The sequence below is a fragment of the Rhinolophus ferrumequinum genome, chromosome 17 (assembly GCF_004115265.2).
Source record: "Rhinolophus ferrumequinum isolate MPI-CBG mRhiFer1 chromosome 17, mRhiFer1_v1.p, whole genome shotgun sequence".
Classification (NCBI taxonomy): Eukaryota; Metazoa; Chordata; class Mammalia; order Chiroptera; family Rhinolophidae; genus Rhinolophus; species Rhinolophus ferrumequinum.
Window position 1 is genome coordinate 15,862,077 of NC_046300.1, and position 6,997 is coordinate 15,869,073.

Consider the following 6,997-nt stretch of genomic DNA (forward strand, 5'->3'; position numbering starts at 1 on the left):
TTCTTATCTGACCAGTTGAGACTGACACAAAAATTAATGCCCAATTACCAAAACTATTCCATCTGCTTCCTGAAATCTGATATAAGGATTTAGGAGGAAAGATACCCAAATTATCCCATTAAATGTAAACATTTAGAGTCCTAGGCCTCCTACTTCTTTTCTTTTTTTTTTTATACTCTCAACATTTTATTTTTTTGGTTTTTGAAATAAAAATCAAAACACATTTTTGTTACATAGTACGTTAACAAGCTTGCCATTCTTTTCAGTACAGTGTGGTTTAATATAGGGTACTTTAAAACTTCCTTTTTAAAACATTTTATGGAGGGAAATAGTTCCTTAATAAGATACATGGGTACATGGGCTATCATTTTTCATTATTTTAGCGTTTAGGAATAACAAACATGGAAAGCAGGCCCTCCAACTGAAAATTTGGTCCTCTAAAATATATAAGTATTCCTCCTATAACAAAAGTAAATTAAATATACTGTTGGAAAAAAATTAAAATTTTGTCTAGGCCTCTGAAGGAGCTTAAAAAACAAGTTAGGATGTGTTTCAACAGCAGAAAAGGAACATTCTAGAATCCACCTAAAAACATTTGCAGACCAATTGGCCTGATGCTGTTGGGGTTGTTCTGCTTCAGAAGGGACAGAGGGTGCATAGGAGAGTGCTGCAGACTCACAAGAGCCTCAGAATTAACCAAAGTTCAATAGGGAGTAATATACAACAATATTAGAACAGTCTCAACAGTTACTCAATGCCTGGAAAGCAAACTGTAAGCTTAGAACAAATACCTCAGTAGGAACAATAATCAAAACGTTTATAAGATTTTGAAAGTGACAAAAAAAAAAAAGACTTCATCATTCATAAATGATATGTTGTCAGTACATTAGTTTCCAGGACAATGGGGACAACCCCAAAACATATGAAGTAAGAATAAAGCCAAGAAGCTTAACCTTCCACCATTCTCTTGCCCACCTTTGGCCACCTGCAGGGGTGTCTTTGCTTCATTCTCAATGTAAATACTTGCTCCTTGAGACACCAGCAGTTTTGCTTCTTCTACTCTCTCCTTGTCACAGGCTAAGTGTAGAGGAGTGTTACGCTCTGTTCCTTGGATGTTTGTGGATGCTCTGTAGTACAGGAGGATCTGAATCATCGTTACCCTTGGCTGATGCCTTGTGCATTGCTGTAGCCTCATAATGGTCCTTAGCATCTGGATTAGCCCCGCCTTCCAGTAACATGACAGTGATCTCCTGCCTGTTTTTGGAAGCTGCATAATATAGGGGAGTACAGCCATTTTGATTGACAGCATTCACTTGAGCACCTCTTTCCAGAAGGGCTTTTACAATCTCATCGAGGCCAGCAGAAGTGGCAATACGAAGAGGAGACCAACCGGCATCATCTTTATCATTTGCTGGCACTCCAAATTGCAGCAAGAATTCAACAGTTTCTGTATGTCTGGCTGAGCACGCCCGACGCAGTGCAGTTCTGCTGTCCTGGTCAGTTCTAGTAGCCAGGGATTTATCGGCCAGAATCATTTCCTTCAACTTCTCCAGCTTCCCACTCTAGGCCAGATTGCAGGCCATTAGGTTAGACACACGACGGTCCATTTTGCTTTTCCAGGGTCTCCTGCAGCAAGCCTCCTACTTCTTTCTGATGAGCCATACCCAACCTAGTACCAATTCTAGATTACCCTAAGAAGGTCTGCCTATGCAGTCCTACCTTGTAGCTCTTTGTGTTCCACTCTAAAGACGCCTCAAACACACAATTTTCTATTTTGATATCTTGTTTGTGCCTATCATTTTATTTCTTTATTTCTTCCTGTCTTATTTTCCTTTTTTCTTCTTTATAAATTTTGCCTCTTGTTCTCTTCCCATAGTGTCTCACATACCTGTTCTCCCCATAAACCTGGGGATTGTAAGTGTTTGTAGGACACTCTGCTGGAGCTCCTTCCTGTCTGAGCAGGTTGGTTGGGTGCCATGTGGAGCAGGAGGCTGACAGCCTCAGCTCTCAAGTGAGCAGGCATATTGCTGAATATCATGATGCATATGCCCCAAATGTCAAAATGAGGAGTTTTTTTTTTTTCCCTGAGGCATCAACATCCCTAGCTTTTGTGCAGTCATCTTACTCAATTTCCTTCTAGAAGCCCTGTCTTACTAGTTTTCAGCAAAATGCCAAGCAGTCTGTGCTCAGTGGGAGGCTGTGGTAGGGTGTGACGGGGTCGCTGACTAACTCAGTTCACTTTATAAAAGATCCACACACATAATCTTTGTTGTAACCCTGCTTATCTGCCGTCTTTAAGTCCAGAGCTCCTCTAGAATTTCTACAGCAGATGTGTACTCATCTCTTTGGCCACTTCCTCCTAACACATTACAGGCTATGGTTATTCTGCCTATTATGTATGTCAACATGCCAACTGGTTTTAATCTTTAAAACTTTGTTGTAGTTTCTGGCTCATTGGTGGCCTCTCCGCACCCTCCATTCTCTTAGCTAATGTTGCTTATTTTTTAGCTTATTTCTGTACTTCTATTTCAGTGAGCTCATAGGAAGAAGGGGGAAATATGTATGTTCTCGCTTCTTTCTTGAGCCTGGAGTCTTTTTGAAATATTTCTATTAATAGAATTGTGAGGTTAATTCCTACTACTGTTGTGTGAAGTGAAGCTCTGGTCCTATGCGCAATCCTTATTTTAATGCTTTCTGGTTGAACATGTACTCACCCCTCTCAGTGAGGGCCTTCATTATCGCCTCAGCGTTTTACACGGAGAACAGTGGCCCTTAACAGATGCATCTGATTCTATTTCCGTCAAAGGGTATATGGTTGGGCCTCCTGAATTGTTTCACGATATTGTCAAATAAATCTTTTGTGGGGTTCAATGGGTCTTCAGGAGAGTGTTTTGGGAAATGTGATAGACTGGCCTCAAAGAGCTCATCAAGCACCATACTCCAAAACTATGCATATTGCCAAAACAAACAAACAAACAAATAAATAAATAACTAACTATGGGCTTTGAGTAGGATAAGTCTGGGAAACAAATCTTGATTCTGCCATTTTTGAGGGTGGGGCAAATAATCCCAAGAGATTCTATTTCCCCATCTCTTAAAAATAAGGATACTGAACCTCTTCAGTCCAAGTGAAATTTATATACAAATCATGAAGGAAAAAAAATGCCTTTAACATTTTTAAAATGTTAAACAGAGGCATCCTGACATTTGAGATTTTTCCTCATCTCTATTATCATGCCCAACTTAGATTGAAGGACTTTGTGGCAAATCTTGTTTTAAATGCTTTTTCTATATTTATTTATTTAATCCTCACAAAAACATCAAAAGGGATGTACTTATATGATTTCTATTTTGTAAAAAACAAAAAACAAGGCACAGAAACATGAAGTAACTTGACCTTGGCTATGCAACTAGAAGATTGACCGAGCAGGAATTCCACTGTAGAGCCCGTCCCAGTCCTATTCTTCTTAACCCTATACCATATGACCCCCAAAACCACTCCACCCAGAATATTGGGAAAGGGCCAGGCTTGGCAATAGGAACCCATATTTAATATTAATAGACAAATAGAAATGAAAACTAAGATATTCATATGCAGCCATTGACAAAGGTTAACCAGAACATTTTAGACTCCCCCCTCCCTACCCCCCTTTTTTGGTTATGTTTGTTGCAGTAAAAGTAGAAAAGGAGTGAAACAAATGTGAAACATGGTCTGGATCAGTGCTACCTGGTGCAGTTGTTACCCATGGCTCTGCAGCGTCAACATGGACCGAGAGCCTGTTAGAAATGTGAATTCTTAGAGCCTCCCCAGAACTGCTGAATCAGGATCAGCAGGGGTGGAGCCCAGAAATAGGTGTTAAAGGAGCACTCCAGGTGATTCGCACCCACTATAGCGTTTGAGAAGACCTACTTTAAAGTTTGCAGATACTCCCACGTAAACTGTAAGAATTTTGCCTCCGTCTTATGAAGCAGAGATGAGTTGACCCATTTTACAATGAAGTAAAGGAAGGTACAGGGATGTATATAAGGTAAAGTCCCTTTCATTTATCACTACCCAGAGTTCTTTCATCTGTACCTACTGAGTTATGCGGAATTCTCATTCTCATGTTCTAATATCCTCTCATTATGATAAGATTTTTGTTCATTTACTTGTTTATTTTCTGGAATGCAGACAGTATATCAAGGAATTGAGTGAGAAAATAGGATCAAATAGTTGGAAGTGGAAGAGGGACAACCCTGTATGAATATCGATTAGATGGAACATCGTGGTTCTCCACGCCCAAGACCACCTGTCAGGAATGTCCCCACATCCCTCCTGATTCTTAAAGTCACTATTTTTATGTACTTTAGAAACTGTGGCTTTTGGATTAGCCAGATTTCTACTAGAATTAAAACAAACAAAAACCATGTTTTAGGATTTTCCCCTCTGTGTCAGCTCCTTTGAGATGCCCAAATGTGGAAATGGTCCAGTTGAGTATCTGCGTTGCTGAGTTGGAAATAATTTGTGCAAAGACCAGCACATTTTCCACTTCGGCCTATTTTTAAAAGCTGCAACGCCTCAAAGAAAAAAAAAAGCTACCTAGAAAAAGGAGCTATTCCCACAGTTGCGTTCAAAGGCAAGAGGAGAGTTTAGGATTTACACAGTGCCACTGAGGGAGTTCATGTTTTCTGCAAAGAATTGAGCCAGGAGGAGGCAGGCAGAGGGTCAGCAATCAATCGTATAATCAAGGCTGGCAGTGGAGGTCATTGGATTCAGTTATGCGTTCCCAAATCATGCCTTAAGTATGTATATCCTCATGTCATGGTAATATTAAAAGCTAACTTATATTGAGGGCTTGTTGCAGGCCACATGCTCTGAGCCTGGCATGCATACCACAGTTCTCTTAAGAAAGTAACATTATTATCTCACTGAAGCCACAGAGGTTGACAATTTACCAAGGGCGCATGAAAGCTAAAGGTTGACCTAGCATTTGTATCCTTTTGGTGTGATTCCAGATCTCATGTAAAGTAATGCCCAGGCATATGTTCTCAGATCTATGGTGTTTAGACTTCAGATAGCCTGGGAGTTGTTGTTCATCTCTGTATCATTCCTTGAAACCGGTTCTTTCCAGACTTCACCTTGCCTGTGAGCCACCTGAGGATCTTTAAATGCGCATTCTGTTCAGTGAGTCTGGGGTGGGACCTAAGAATCTGCATCCTAACCTCCCTGGTGATGCCTGTGCTGCTTGCTGATACAGGCCGGTGCTCTGAGAAGGTAGCAAGGCTCTCAGCAACAGTAAACTCTGTTCAGCTGAGCTGCAATCCAGCCAGTCCCATCTACGTCTCCTTGCTTAGATTACTGGACACTTCCAGATGTTGTGTATTACCCTTCAGGGGTCAGCTCACTTAATTAATGAGCTGCATAAGCTGCTTCATCAATTCGCCTGCAGTGGATGGAATTACAAGAAAGAATCTCTTTGTCTCTCCCTGATTTCTTTCATGCTCTGGAGCAGGCTGTGAAATAGGTAATTTATGCCAGAGGTTACAAATTACACGTTTATTTAGCTAACTGAGTGTAATAATAAAACCTCGCAGGGGGCAAAGTGGTCTCCAGGTCTGTGGGATGCTAAAAATCTCTGCCCAAATGTAGCAACGATGTAGCTTTCAATGGTCTCCTTATCCAGCCCCAGGTAGAAAAGTAATCAATCCTCATGAAACGTGAAACTGGCCAGTGACCTATTGGTGTCCTCTTCAAAGGCTTTGTAGCGCTTTTAGATTTTATTTCTGGGCACACAGGAGAAAGCTGAACTGTGCAATTAATTTCATAAGCTGTACATGTTGGAGAGGCTATAGCACCCCTGATTACCCCTTTCACCTGGTGTGGGAGTGAAGATGAAGACACTGTGGTTTTCTGGGCTGTCTTGGCTGCGGCTGCTCTGAATTCATTCTCTGGTAAGCCCTAACAGCATTTATTTTGTGGTGATAAGGAAGGGGAAAATGAAACTATGGGAGTGCTAGCTGCTCGCTGGGATATTTTATCTGTATCTTTCCAGGCAAAGCTTTAGGGGTGACACACCTGGACAGATAGCACCTCTAATGTCCATATAAGCAGGACAAAGCAACAACAAGGGGTATCTGTAGAGTGGAGACAAGACGTTAGGCACTTTGGGCTGCTTGGTTAGACTGATGATATCTTTCTGAAGAAGAATACAAAAATAGGTACAGACCCTTTGATGGGCCTGGATAAGAGAGGGACTCGGAAACTTACACATCATTAGCTCTCCAGGCAGTTGACCTCTGCCTGTATTATTGCTCTTTGATTTGTCTTCAGCTTCTAGGTCTTATTTTTTCATTACCCTTCTGTCACTCACTGAATATACTTTCTTGGTTTGTCCTGTCATTTCACAAGTCCCTGTCTGCCCTGGTGGCTTTTCAGACCATCATCATCTGTATCACCCGGAATGACTTGCTGAAGTTTCCTGTGGCTCCAGAGACACTTTAGAAAACTGAATTGCTCCAGGCGTCATTCCCTCTTTTCATGCACGTTTTCTTCTGCCTATAATGCTTTTTGGCTAACTCCCCCCTCCCCCACCCCCACTTTCCTTCATAAGCCTAGAAATCAAGGAAAAAATATTTTATTTACTTCTAAAAATGGATTTAGTATTTAATTTGGTAGCTTCACTTATTTCCAGATTTCATCTCACATCCAGCCAGGTGTGTCCCTTGGTCTTGTGCTTTTCTTCCCCATTAACTCTGTATGTGTTCCACAGAACGTGAAAGGTACCATATCAAGATCTTGATGTCTAATACCTCATTTAATTGTTGTATCAGATTCAAATCACTGTTACTCATGCTGATCACCTTATACATGTTCCTTTGTGGACCTAAATGAGAGTTTCTTGGTATATTTCCAGGCATGGATTTGTGTCCTAGAGTTTAAGAATCTTTAATTCCACTAAGCAGTACCAGATGATTCCGTCCCCCCCACCCCCCAGAATAGTGCTGTCAGTTTATATTC

The 6,997-nt window shown here is 41.1% G+C and overlaps 1 pseudogene; it reads right to left on the minus strand.

The window, feature by feature from the left end:
* Window positions 1-886: 886 nt before the first annotated feature.
* LOC117037144 (26S proteasome non-ATPase regulatory subunit 10-like) lies at window positions 887-1,607 on the minus strand (annotated as a pseudogene).
* Between the last annotated feature and the right edge of the window lie 5,390 nt (window positions 1,608-6,997).